Source organism: Anopheles ziemanni, chromosome 2, assembly GCF_943734765.1.
Source record: "Anopheles ziemanni chromosome 2, idAnoZiCoDA_A2_x.2, whole genome shotgun sequence".
Classification (NCBI taxonomy): Eukaryota; Metazoa; Arthropoda; class Insecta; order Diptera; family Culicidae; genus Anopheles; species Anopheles ziemanni.
The window spans coordinates 77,606,251-77,620,154 of NC_080705.1; positions in this window are offsets into that span (position 1 = coordinate 77,606,251).

Genomic DNA, 13,904 nt, shown 5'->3' on the forward strand with positions numbered 1-13,904 from the left:
GAATCTCTAACATGGAGATTCATATTGAATCTGAATCTGATTCGCACAACTCTAGAAGGAAGTTAACAAATGAATGCATCCACTCATCGATCTCGCAAGTATGTGTTGGCAGTGCCAGTACCATCAAATGATAACGATTGAGGTTATCTTCTCAACCCTACTAATTAGTCGACGGAGTGATTGTGTCCTATGCGGACATAAAGGTTTTAGTTTGAATAAGACACCTACGACATCAGCAGTTCAGGAGCTGAAACGTACGTTTATAAGCGTCATGTCACGATTGCAAGGCGGAATATCATTTAATGTTTGTATTTTACCTATTATAGACATCAAACGAGTGTGCTCCAGGATAGTTTGTAGCTAATTTGAAAAAAACGGTAAAGTACTTCTTGTGGAGCAGAAAATAGATGAAAACTTCAATTTTATTCGAAAATCCTTCGCAAACTCGTTCAACAATCAAAACTGCTTATCACTTTGCTAAAAGGCGATAGCTGCTTTTGAAAAATATGCGACAGGTATCTAAATTGTACGAATAGAATATAGTATAAAATAATAAACTCATACAGCCCGACCGCTTGTACTGTTTTTCGCAAGGAGCCCAATCTTGCCAGGTTGATTAAGTTGTTCTTTTAGCTACTAACTACACTGCTTTGAATGCAACGTATTTGTTTACATTCACAAGTCTAATAAATAACTAAATTCATAGTATTTAGCTTACTACTTATAAGTTCATTAGTTTCTACCGGGGAAATAAATTTATTTAAAAAAAACGAGGTTAAGCTGTGCGTAATAAATCTCTTGAGAAAGGAAATGGAACGACCATGTGTATGTATGAACTATAAACCGTCGCATTGTTTATTCTGGTTTACCATTCTCCAGCCGATTGGCTACAGCATCTGCATAACTATTTGCATAACATCACATTCCAATTTTCTAGACTTCAGAGTTCCTAAAACTTGCCTGCACTTTTTGTTCTGAATCCCAAGATAAAACGTTACGAATTAGTTTATTCAAAGAATTCAACCAACTTTCAAATTAAAAACATCGCATAAAAACATCGCATGGCTGCGGACAGACTTGACGATCAAAGTACACTGCGCCAAGCACGTGTTAAATCTCGTTGCGCCTGCTCGGTTTGTGAAGCATTTACAAGGCATTAACAAATATAATCCACTGAAATTATCTAAAAATTTACTTTTAGCCTATTTACGCAATTTCTGACAGAATAGCAATTTCAGGTAGGTGTATTTTTCTATTCGAGATCGCGTGCATCCTCTTTTACCCACGTGCATCGCATCTCAAACGACGCGAAAGCGAAAGGACACCGACGCTCCGCGTCAACCCAAATAACAGCACGTAGTGTAGCCCAGTCAAGTTAATAAATTTCTACGACTTTGATGACCCCATCGCGTTTAAGGACTCAATCGTGCTAGACAGCTTCCAGAACCACCGAAATGTTGGCGTTGGGTAACAATTTCCGCTGAAAAATGCTACAGTGCACGGTGAGAAAACATTTTCTATTGCGTCACCTCCAGTGGCATGCAGTGGTGAAGTTTAACCATCGGCTGAAATATGCAATTAAAACAAGATTATTCGTGAGAGGTTAATTATTCCTTAGGCCATCGGAAAGTCAAATCAATACTTACCACTGAGCCACAAGCGTTTGCGTAGGAATCACATGCGCTATATTCAGGAAAGCATGATAAGAAGTATTGGTCGAAGTTGGTTTGAAAAAATGCGGAAACAAATTAAACGGCCATATTAGAAGGCCCGATTAAAAACGAAGAGAAAAACAAGCATCTTAAATTGGCTACATTATTCATGAGATGATTTCGGTGTGGATGGATGGATGGATTATCTTTGCTGGCGGTTCTGAGTTTAGAATAAAAGATTCTCTTTTTCAGAACGAAAATAAACCGAAAGATGCAAACGAAAAAGCAGTTTTTGGAATAATGATGCCTTATTGTGTATTATCGACGATTCGTTAGGACTATTTCCGAATGTCGTTTTTTGTTGCTTTTAAATTAGGTTTCTTATTTTTCGAAATGAAATGAAATGCCTCGTCAACTTGTACGAAACACAAAAGTCAAAGTGATTATAACGTAATCCACCGTACTTATTGAGCAAAATGTACCCCACAGTGCAACTTAATCCACTGGAATGGATGTTATCGAAATGGACACACCTCAAGCAACAGACAAAGACGTTGCCAATAGACCATTGAGCCACTGAACGTGGAAGAAGTAACTCGAACCTGTTGTTTCTTCATCATATGCAGTCAAGACGCGTATGGTTGGCAATAGCCAGAAACCGGACGCCATGCTTCGAACTGACCATAGTCAACCATGCCTTCGCGCATGCCTGCTGGCTTTCTGACTGACCGGCGTGCGATTGCACAGCGAAAAAGATGTTCTAATTATTGCCCCAATCCCAAATCGTTGCCCGTCCGGCGGGGCTACAATTACCAATTTAACGGCATGTCCTATTGCTTCCAGCCTTTGTTTGGCTTTCGGGCCTGGAGTTTCGTAGCGCAAACCACCGCCAACACGCTGTAACTAGCGAGAAATTGCCATGGTTTCGGGGACGCAGCGAGCCGAACAGAAGCATGAAGCAAGACCACAACCGGAGGGCACCACAACCTACACACACTCTCTCTCTCTCCACATACGAATCCGTTGCAATCAATTACTTTTGCATACCGTGAGGGTCTGGCGGTGCTCGATGGCCCCATTTCGGGTTAAACATTTTACAATCAATCGCCGCACAAAAAGAAAGATATTTTGTAATTTTGCAAATCCCCATCCATAACAAATTGATTTGTCTTTTCTTTCTAATCTGCAAGTTGTTCCTCCCGCGGGCTGTTCTTGAGGCGACTAGCTACCGTTAATGGAAAATGTGTTAAATGCAACCCTAGTGCGTTCCTTGGTGACCGTTTCGTGGGCAAGGTGCCACAAGTTATTGACCAAGTCGTGGCAGGTTGAACGGTGTGGTATTTCCAATCGTACGAAAATTACATTACCCACCGTAGAACATCTGCGCGTGGTGTGGAAACCGCTTTTCGTGACGGGCTGGTAAGAGTGAAAACTTGTTCGTTACGTAAGTCTCTTTTCCCGCCGCCAGTCCAGTCTGGTCCGGGCAAACGGGTGGTTTCGAGTCACGCCGTTTGGTTTTGCCAGTGCTTTCCTGGGTCTTTCGGCCGAGTCTCGCGTAGAACGATCTAGCAAACTGGCCAGGGTGCCTGGTGTGGGATGGGAAAACGAACTATCCGGTGACCCGGTGGGATAGAAAGCGAGACACAAACACCTCACAGCGCCAGTGACCACAGTATGGAAACTGGTTATTTTCTTCACGGGAGGCAATACCCACTGCCACCGGGGTTCGTACATTAAGGTGTTCATTAGCTGTGGGGAAGTTTCCTCCCGTTCTGAACGGATCCGATGGGATGATTGATTTCGTACGGCACACGCGCCGTTTTGACACGATGTGCCCTTTTGCTTTGCGTGAAATGATCCATACTTGCCAGACCGGTGGTTAATTACGAAACGATAGACGGCACTTAGTCCCATCCCGGACGTGCGCGACTCGAGGGTGACTCGACACCAGCGCCAAAGATTAAACGTTCCTTTGAGCGATCCTCTCAAAGGGCAGCTGCAGTTGAACGATATTAGAGCAACAAATCAGGTTGTTTTTCAAGCTTATTAGTTCTTGGTTGGTTCAGATCAAAATCGTTAACATCGAGAGCTGACGCAAATCTACCTCGTTTAAAACAATATCACATCAGCCAGAGATTATGAAGAGTTAATATTTGAACTACAACCACTCAAACGAAACAGACAACCTAATCGTTTTTCTCTGCGACCATGCGGATACAGATCAATGGCACTGAGAGACTTTCACTGTGTCGTGTGTATGCAAATTTTCCACATAACTGCACATTTAATACAGATTTTTTCCAAAACAGCACTAGTGGTGATCCATCCAGTTCGAGACAAAAACACGTTCACGCAGCAAGAAAACTAATTTTCGTGTAAAGCAACATCTTGACTTTTCGCAGCAATGAAACGGATAGTTTTATACATCAGAAAATATGGTACTCTCTGTGCATATGTTAAGTACGACATAGGAATAAACCGAATGATAAGTCATGCATTTAAATTCATTTTAGAGATGCAATATCTGACCTCAAGGGATCAATAAATAAATTATAATTGATCAACTTAAGCACATGCAACCAACATAAAATATTTGGTAAACTAAAAACAGCCCTTATGATGTACGTTTCCTATCCGTCTTGGAATGAAACGAAAGGGAATAATTTCGATCGAAAAAGTAACACAAACAACCAAATCTTTGGCATTCTCTTGCTCCTTTCCGGCCCTTTTCGACGCTGCCTACCACTTACGATTGGGAAACCACGTGTAGTCCGCCCGCAATCACCGCCATTAGACGTCAGATACAGCGCGCCAGATACGATGGGCTCCTAGGCGGGGGGCCGCATACGATCGTGCCTATAGGTCTCGATCTAAACACGCCGCCATCAGATGTTGTTGTTGTCATCATCCCCAACATTCGTTCGTTCGTAGATTTACCCCGCTGTAAAGCGAACCGTCGGATAGCTACAGTGCAACCATAACGCCGGCCGACGGCTGGCTCGCTATGCTACCAAGCGGTACCGTTCCCCCGCAAAGACACGAAACGCAATCGAACAGCGGTGGTAGCGTCTCGCGATCGGTGTAGGGCCCGCGCGCGGTTTGAGTTGGCGATCGAGTTGATGCTCAGTTCGCTTTGACGCTTCACCTGGTTCGCGCGTGCGCCGTAACACCGAGAGTTCTCGCACTTTCGGACCAGTTCTTACGCACTCTTGTCGCCTACACACCGGCGTACGTGAACTATCGCTAGTGAAGGAAGTTTAAAATTTTATAAAAATAATCGTCTCATCATCTGAGGAGGAAAGAACAGTGCAAGCAACTGGAACCGCATGGGTGGAAATATCTTTCAGATACAAACGCGAGACTAAAAAGTGTAGAAAACAATACATTTGGGATGTGTTTAAACTACGGACGGACCGTGTGAAAAGTGTGAAGAAAGAGATTTTTTTGTAAAACTGTAACTCTCTTTACTGTTGTTTGGGTGTTTTTTTTTTGTTTTTGGTGTTTGAATACCCTTCAAAAAAAGGATAAGTGAAGAGAAAACAAAATTGTACAATTTTTTTCCAACACGACAAACAACACAAAAGGTAAGAAAGAGTAGAATAATTGTTGCGACGTCATTTATAACGAAAGACTTCAATGCTCGCTCCCTGAATAAATACTCTATTTTCGGAAGCGACGAACCCCTCTCATAGAAGGCTTCTAACGGTGGGTTGAATATTTTTTTGAATTTGTTGTGAGTGTTGCATAACGACATCGGTATGAAACTGCAATTGTAAGAACACATCATGGAGCTAGTTGACTAACTGCGAGAGCTCATTGGAAGGGATCGTTGTTTTTCACTGCGAAGGCTGAACTTTCCACGGACTAGGAACGCTATAGTTGGAATGCACGCCTAGCGCCTGTGCTTGCGATGGAGTGCAGTGCAGTGGGGCTTCGATTCCGTAAGCCACGAAACGTTGGTCCGCATGGTGAAGGGCCCATGAATAATCCCATCCACAGCAGTTGGGCAACGACGCCAGCATCGGTTCGCGATGCGTGTATTAACTAAGTCGCCTAAAAAGCGAGCATGAAAACAAGTTTCCAGCGTCCATTGATCGTGCGCGTTTGATATCGGCCAGTGGACTATCCCTTCTGATGAATCCATCGTCCAGCCAACTTTAGGGCCGTTCCACGCGTGGATGATGATCTTGTTTTCCTTCGAAACGAGATACGTCTCTTGCGGGAGACGTATTTCCCTTCTCCAGTCAACCGGTCGAAGGAAGCCTACTCAACGGGCACCTGCGTTATGTTTGCCTAACAAATTTACGTATGATTTTTAAAACGGTTCCTTTGCACTTAGCGCAACCTAACGAGACTGGGAAAACATTACAGTGTCCATTTCACACCCAGTTGCGTCTGTTTGCGATAGCGATTAATAGATGCCTTCCGCTCGACTGCAAGCGAACTTAGGGGCAGCTATGATACCGTCCTCACCCATTAGAATCAAGCGATCAAGCTTCCTGTTCTAAAACATAACTTTACGGGGGCTCCCAGTGTTGCTAACCTTCACAGAATGGAATAAAATATTCGATTCACAGGCACTTTGCTCGATGCGGAAATAAAACAGTGTAACGGTCGACGACAACGAGATGCCATCAAGTCACGAGAAGTGACATTTCAGTTGAGATTATTAATGAGGACGGTTGAATTTCTTCTAAAGCCTTAAAGTTTCATTTAATTTCACAAATACTTTATTTTGTCTTAAATTTAACAAAACAAACATTGAGTATTACAATCATTTTACAAAAAAAGCATAATTGAATCCAAACTTTTAAACGTTTTTGTTTGCCCTCCAATATTGAATTAATTTTCCTATAAAATCCTTCAAAAGATTCAACTTCTGTAACTGAGCAGTCAGATTCACTGAACCTAAAAACTAGTTTCAGAAAACCAACGCGGAAACTACGGCGAACGTTGACATGGAAATATTTGATCACACCAACCTCCGAAGCGGTCAGTCTTTGCTAGTAAAACGAAAACCGGTCCCGCCTCTAACTGCTGATGCTACTACGGCTGTCAGTATTATACTGTTTCGCCGATGTCTGGGATTTCCTTTTCTATGTCCAATTCTTTTTGTGTTTTTGACGTCAAAGAACACGTTTTGGAAAGTTTTTTTTTTTATTGAACATGCATTTCTTTACTTTCTTTTCATTGATTGAAAATCACTAGCTGGCCGATTTTAAATCGGGCGAAACATCTCACTAACGTACCCGTTTGAAAACATGAGAACGCATGCTGTCGATGATGTGGTTAACTTGAATGCTGGTTCAACTAGAGATGACGCAAGTTGGATGTAATTTCAGCTCAGATTGTCGTCGTAATCTCGATAAGCGACTTATTAATTGTAGCGTCTCCAAACGGAAACCACTATGCCTGAAACAAAGACGCATTTACAAGCTCTCATCTGCATGTCGTGTTTGAAGTGCGGTGAAACTTGTTTTTTCCATACCATGATCGGCAACTACTGAGCTATATGCACCGATACTGTGAGCAAATTATTTGATTTTCTTGTTTGCTTTTGAACATCTTTTATTTCTTTCGAGTGTCATCTGAAAACCGGCAAACATTGAAAAAAGATTCTGTCCTTGTACATCTTATAAATATTTTTGACTTCACCACTGGCCCAAACTCGATATGTCAGAGCCATAAGAACGTTCAGAAAATGTCAAAGATATATTTTTATTTAAGAATAAAATTAGTGGTTTCGGGCCTACTACTAGTGATGCGTCATTTTAATCTTCTTTTAATTTTATCATGCTATTTTAGCAGAAACCAACCTACTTCGTATGGAGGGTATCGCTACAAAGTCAATGTTAACGCGTGCACGCATCGGACCGACATAAAAAAGCGTCCCGTGGTTTCGCATTCGATTTTGGCCCACTTGCTTTACTCGATCGTGGTCGATTCCAATTTTGTAAGATCCACTAGGAAGGCATAAAGTGCGAAATGAAAATCTGGTTTCACGTCAGAAGGGATTAATTTTGGTCAAATTCGCGGTCAAGTTTATTGACATGTGAAATATTTTCGAGGAGAAGTGAAGCTAAAATTGGTTCCGTTAAAAGGTTTCTTACAATTTTATCTTATTTTATTGACTATCTTTTGTTTTAAATTTTGTGAGAAAAAGATACCCGTCATGGTGGTGGTTGTTATACCAAAACAAGGAAACAGACAAATTTTAAACAAGTTATTGGTGCAACCGGACGAAATCATTGCACAACGAACGCTGCATCACGCTTGTGACACTGCATCTCATATCTTAATTGTTTGTTTTCGTTCGCGAGCGGATAACGGATTGTTACATCTGTTGTTCCTAATGGCTGCGCTTCACTTAATCTGAAAGTCAAACAATTTTGTTACGTTCAACACGCCTCATAGTTGGAAAGGTTATTTCTACAGTTGATTTGTTAGCAATAGTTAATCATAATTCAGATTGCACCCGCACACCTTCAATGCATGTGGAGGGAAGTATGTTTCAGCTTGTGCTATCAACCGTAAAAGCAACCAATCAAAACACACTCACGGGCGTCGCTGCTGAAATGGAAACAAGCACATTAAAAAAAAGAGAAACGTTTTGAAGACGTCTGCTTTTTGTCGAAGTTTCTCCTTATCTGGTGGAACCACTCTTTGATTCATTTCCTATGCACTGCGGCGACTAGAGTTGCAGCAGCACATGGAACCGGGTGAGAGGTATTTTATCACCCATCGAACCGAAGGACAATTCGATAGGTTTAGGGTCGTGGGTTGGGAAATTGCGGCTTTGGGCGTTAAAAGATCCACATATGTGGTAGCGGATCCTCGATGGCAGGCTTGGCAAGGGATAGGAAATTGTCTGCTTAAACACTAAGCTTTTGAAACATGAAATTTGGATGCTTTATAAACCGATCGTGATGAGTAAGCATCGAAAAAGACGTAGGCTGTTCGTCCTTCGAGGCATAAATGTAAAGGTAATGCAGGTGCATTGGAAACTAGCTTCTATTTCGACTGTTCTTGTAGATTTCGGCCATTTGTTTTTAGTTAGTTTTTATTTAATTACTGACATGGAATAATAGCAACTATTTTCGTTTAAGTTAAATTGAGAACATGTGCTAAATAAGACCAATCATTTACCTTTAACATTAGCAAAAAAGTATTGATTGATATGGATATAAAGCCCTTATTTTACATAGCTTATGCGTGATCAAAAAGTTAGTCCATTTAACCTTATTAATTACACGATCATTTATCAACGGTGTCGAGTTTTGAAATAAACTTGTACTTTATTTACGATAATTAACATGAACATAACTCTGCTTATAAGAGCCCAGCGATGGCGATTGGTTCGTGAAGTTTCGGCCCTTTCGATACCCCCGAAGTAACCTTTCTTTTTTCTCAACTGGGCCAACCATTCGATACGGCAACCATGACTACAATCAATCGGCTAATCAATGGACCGATCGAACCTGGCATGAAAGCAGCGTAAGCTTCTCCATGGGGTTTGCAGCAGTTGTCCCAAATTTTGTGAACCTGCCGGTTATTATCTACGCTCCCTTGGCCAAAGAGAGGCTAACCTGCCAACAGTCAATATTCGTTCCGGATTAGCTATCGGACAAATATGATTAATTGACTTCGGCGAGCCCACCACGTTTCCGTGGCAACACGTGTTGCAAAGAAAGGTGTTGATGAGCGCTGCTCGGATACTCGAAGTCGATTATGGAATGCAATCGTTAATCATAATTTCGGTCAGCCTCCTGTTGTTTTTGCAACTTTTCACCTAATTGTCCAAATCCAGCGAGTTGAAGCAAGAGTGTTTATTAAACAAAGCTTTGAGTAATAAACCTCAATATTTTACATCGTAAACACGTGTGTTAACGTAGGTCAGTTGCGGTTTTCTACCTTCCACCTCCACCATTTCCTAATATAGAGATAAAAGTGAGTCACCGAATAAAGAGGATAAGCACCGTAACGAAAGCTGGTACGCTGTGGCATTGAAACACTTCCATCGTACTTATCTCCGCCATCAGGATTCATCCAGCATCGGGCTGGTCCGCCTGGCAGACTCCACAACGGTACAGCGACGGGATTATGTAACGAAATCTTTTTAATTTTCTTCACCTCCGTATGCGTACGATCCGCACGTGTGTTTGGCGGCGGCTTGAGGAAAGTATGATACGCACCTCCTCTCGAGGAGGCGATGGCACGAGCCTCGCAAGAAGTTCCTCTTACACCGTGGCGAGATAATTTGTGCCCGCCGGCTCGTGCAGAGAGTTAATCTCTCTAATACCTTTTTTTTTTTCATTTCTGTTTCATCCCCCAACGCATGGCGATATGTCTGTCGTACACTTACACTTTTTAATTCAGGTTCACTTGTCTGGTGGCCCAATAACCGACTTGTGGCTTCTCGCGCGACGTTATGCGTATTTGGTATGGCTTGCTGGGGGTTTGCCAGAGAGAAGAAAGGTGACGAAAGTGTGCCATGTGAGTGGGTTTTGTTCGTTATCCCCGGTCCGCGGGGTCGATGCGATGTGTCTGCAACATTAAAGTGTAACCACAAAGCTCGCCGGGTACTAGTCGTGGCACTTAGATTGACTGCGAACTGAGGAGAAAAAATCGTACCGAAAGATTTAGGTTAATTTGTGTAGCTCAATGGCACCATCCATCGTTGTCTGATGGGGCTTTTCGGTGGACGGTGACGAAAGGTCACAAAAAGTCATATTTAAAACGTCAGCAATTGCCGCAGAGCTAGCTCGGCCACCTCTTCCTAGGTTCCCTAGCATTTAATCATATTTTGGGGCGCCCGATACCCGACGGAACCTTCTCGGTGGCTAATTGTTTGACCTGGTTGTGGGCCGCTTGTTAACGACGTTGCTCTTGCACGTTGGTCGGATTTTTGCTACAGGTTAACGAGCACCATGTTAAAGAAAAACTCTCGTCTGATTGTTACGCAACGACCAAAGGAGGATGAAGAGTTAACCTTGACTTTCACTTGACCCATAAGGGCGCAGGGAACCATGCAACATAAGAGAAGGAAATCCTCGTCATCGGCGCGAGTTCGAAATCGGAAGTAACGAACCTTGGCGACATAATCGAGGAAAAACAAAAGCTTAATCGCTTGAACTTCAGGAATTGGGATGCTTAACGATGCATTTCCAATGAACTCGAAGACCGGGTGTGTTTTCGTACAACACTACCTACTGTAAGGTTTACAGCTACAGTTTAATTGAGGGCTAAGAAGTTTGTGACTTTTGCCTTATTTTCCCATGACCGCCGCTGCTTCACTCTCCGCTTGAGGCGTTGAATTTAATTACCTTTTGCCTATCAAATGAGACCCAACCTTTTGAAAGCTTTTATCCGTCGAGGCATTTAAATGCGGCACACCGTCGGCTGATGGATGGAAATCACAAGAGAATGGGCGCCAAATTTGTTTTCCGGCCAGTTGCCAGTTCAGTTTCTGTTTGCGCTCCGCGCTGGTTCGCTAATGGACCGATCGTTTCGGATTTAAATGTGTCTTATCGTATTACCGATACAGTTTCTTCCTGTCCATTTAAATACGCCTGTTGCCGTGTGCTGGTGGTGGATGCTATTTTGAGAATTCGCAACAACCTTCGCCAGAAAAACAGCGCAAAATTCGACCAAAATCAGTATTTATTGGCGCTCACAGAAAAGAACGTTTTTCGCATTTCGTCTTCGAGAATGTATTAACATATAATTATTTGCAAAACATGACGATCTTTTATGCTAAAATTAAAAGGCAAAACATTTCGCGTCAATCTAATCAATTCAAACTCAATCTTGAAATTTAAACATTAAAGTGACTTCATTGGTTAAGTAAGAAGAATCAAATTTAAACGGCATACAAATTTTGAAAGATACAAACACATTTTTTACAAAATTTGTAAATAAACTCATCACCCTTGCGTGGGAGAAAATTTCGTTCGGGAGGACGAGAAACCACATCATTTTTATTTCGGGGTCAATTATCACCCATCCACAAATAAATCATCACCATCATTGTCGTCGAGCATGCTTCCAGAACTGAGCGAACTGCGTCATCTCAGGGCTGGCTGGTGGAAGGGGAAACAAAGGGCAACATCGGATTCCGGAATCCGGGATGTTTGGCGTTGGCAAACAAAAAAGCTCCGAGTCAGCGAAACGTCGCACATTCATTATTCGCTTGGCGATTAAAAAGTGCTATGTAAACGAAAAATTTTCCCCTTTTGCTGAAGGCGCGGTTTCTCCCAAAAGAACGCCATAAGACAAACTACGTTCCCGACATCATTCTCAGCGTCGGTTGTCGTTTCAATCATTCCTAGGGAGTTTGGGTTTACGCGACAGATTAACCGATCTCGTCATGCGCGACGACGGCCCGACTGCCCGGCACGCGGAAGAGATAAATCACAAGAAGCCCGTCGGCCTTTGGAGCAGATGATTGGCTTGGCAAACCGGCTGCTGGGTGAATTTTGTGCGTATTTTTAAACCCATTTGGGGTCAAAAACACGTTGGGATGTTTTTTTGTCGAATGTTCCGATCGTTTGAAAATTAATATGCTAATAATATTTCCGTTTTCGTGACTTCCTTCAAAGTCATAGCAATGGAATACGAGGCCCAAAATAGCAAAATTTAGATTCAAAGGTCGTTGAATGTATGCATAAAAATGAATTTTGTTTGATTTGGGATGGTCACAACAACGTATGCAAAAAAGTGCTATCAAAACCAATTGTTAGTAAAACATCCTTGAAAGTATTTAACTTTTTGTGTGAAACGAAATGTAAATTCCATCTTTAACTGTACCCAAAAACCATACACTGTACCCATAAAGTCAGTACACAGCAGGCTAAACCAGCTACAAAGGCCATTTACTTTGTAAGGAACCAATGTTTTAAAAAAGTAAAAATGAGGGATTGTTTCTGGCACTATCCTCTTCATTTTGATGTAATTTGGCCGCGATACGACTTTGGGTTTCCGAGATATGGTCAAAATAGTGTCACAACACCCTAAACACGCACCAAAAAAGTGAGTTCACAGCACAATGTTTCATCATGTTTCGTATTGTAGTTTGCTTTTGCGTGGTATTTTGGTGGTTGTTTGAAGTTTTATGACATAAAATGAGAACGTTTTAATCAATTCATCAATGGTTGATAACAAATTCACTTCTTTTTTGGCCCAAAATGTCCAGAAACGGACCTCCTTTGCAGAAGAGGTCCGATATCATCCAATTGTTCGAAAATGTAGCAACAAGTTAGTATGAAGATGTTATTTTACTCAATATAAACCAAACAACAGTAGCTAGAGTGGTTTAGCAACGGAAAAACGAGGACGGTGTTGAAATTTGATCGAGAAACGATAGTTTTACAGTCATATCGAACCGGATGTGGCGCATGATTGAGACGATTGTGGCTGCTGGGCGCAATATTAGTGGCCAAAACAGTGTTAACAATAGTGTATGAGATCTATGCTAACATACTGATCAATTTGGCTTTTATAATTTGCCGATTCCCTACCCCTCTTGCACCCATACAGCCCCATACTATGACGCCTTCACCTTGGTATTTAGCGTATAGCGGGATTCTGTTCTACCGTGGGTTTTCTCCACACTTTTGTTCCACCATCCCTTTGAAAAATAGTAAATTTACTCTTGATCTTTACTTGCATTGTTCTGAGAACCCGAGGGAATCGTTTATTTAGTTTTTTTGGGCACCCTCATCACTGCTGGGGATGTACTCCTTTATTGCGAGACTTCTTAGATTGATTGTATGCTTTTAAGTTAAATGTGTGCATGATTTTTGAATAGATTCAACGCTGATTGATAAGCCATACCTCTAATGAAATATTGTCCACCAGTTTGGCCACTTGTTTTGGGCCCAGCAGCCACAATCGTCTCAATCATGCGCTTCATCCGATTCAGTGTGACGGTAATATGATCGATTCTTGATAAATTTTCAAGAAGGCTAACCATTTCACATCGCTAAACCACTCTTACTACTGTATTTATGTTCCAGTTCAATAAAATAGCAACTTTATTGTACCGTTTTCCTTCATTTTTATGTAATCGGATGATATCGGACCTCTTCTGCAAAGGAGGTCCGTTTCTGGACATTTTGGGCCAAAAAAGAAGTGAATTTGTTATCAACCATTGATGAATTGATTAAAACGTTCTCATTTTATGTCATAAAACTTCAAACAACCACCAAAATACCACGCAAAAGCAAACTACAATACGAAACATGATGAAACATT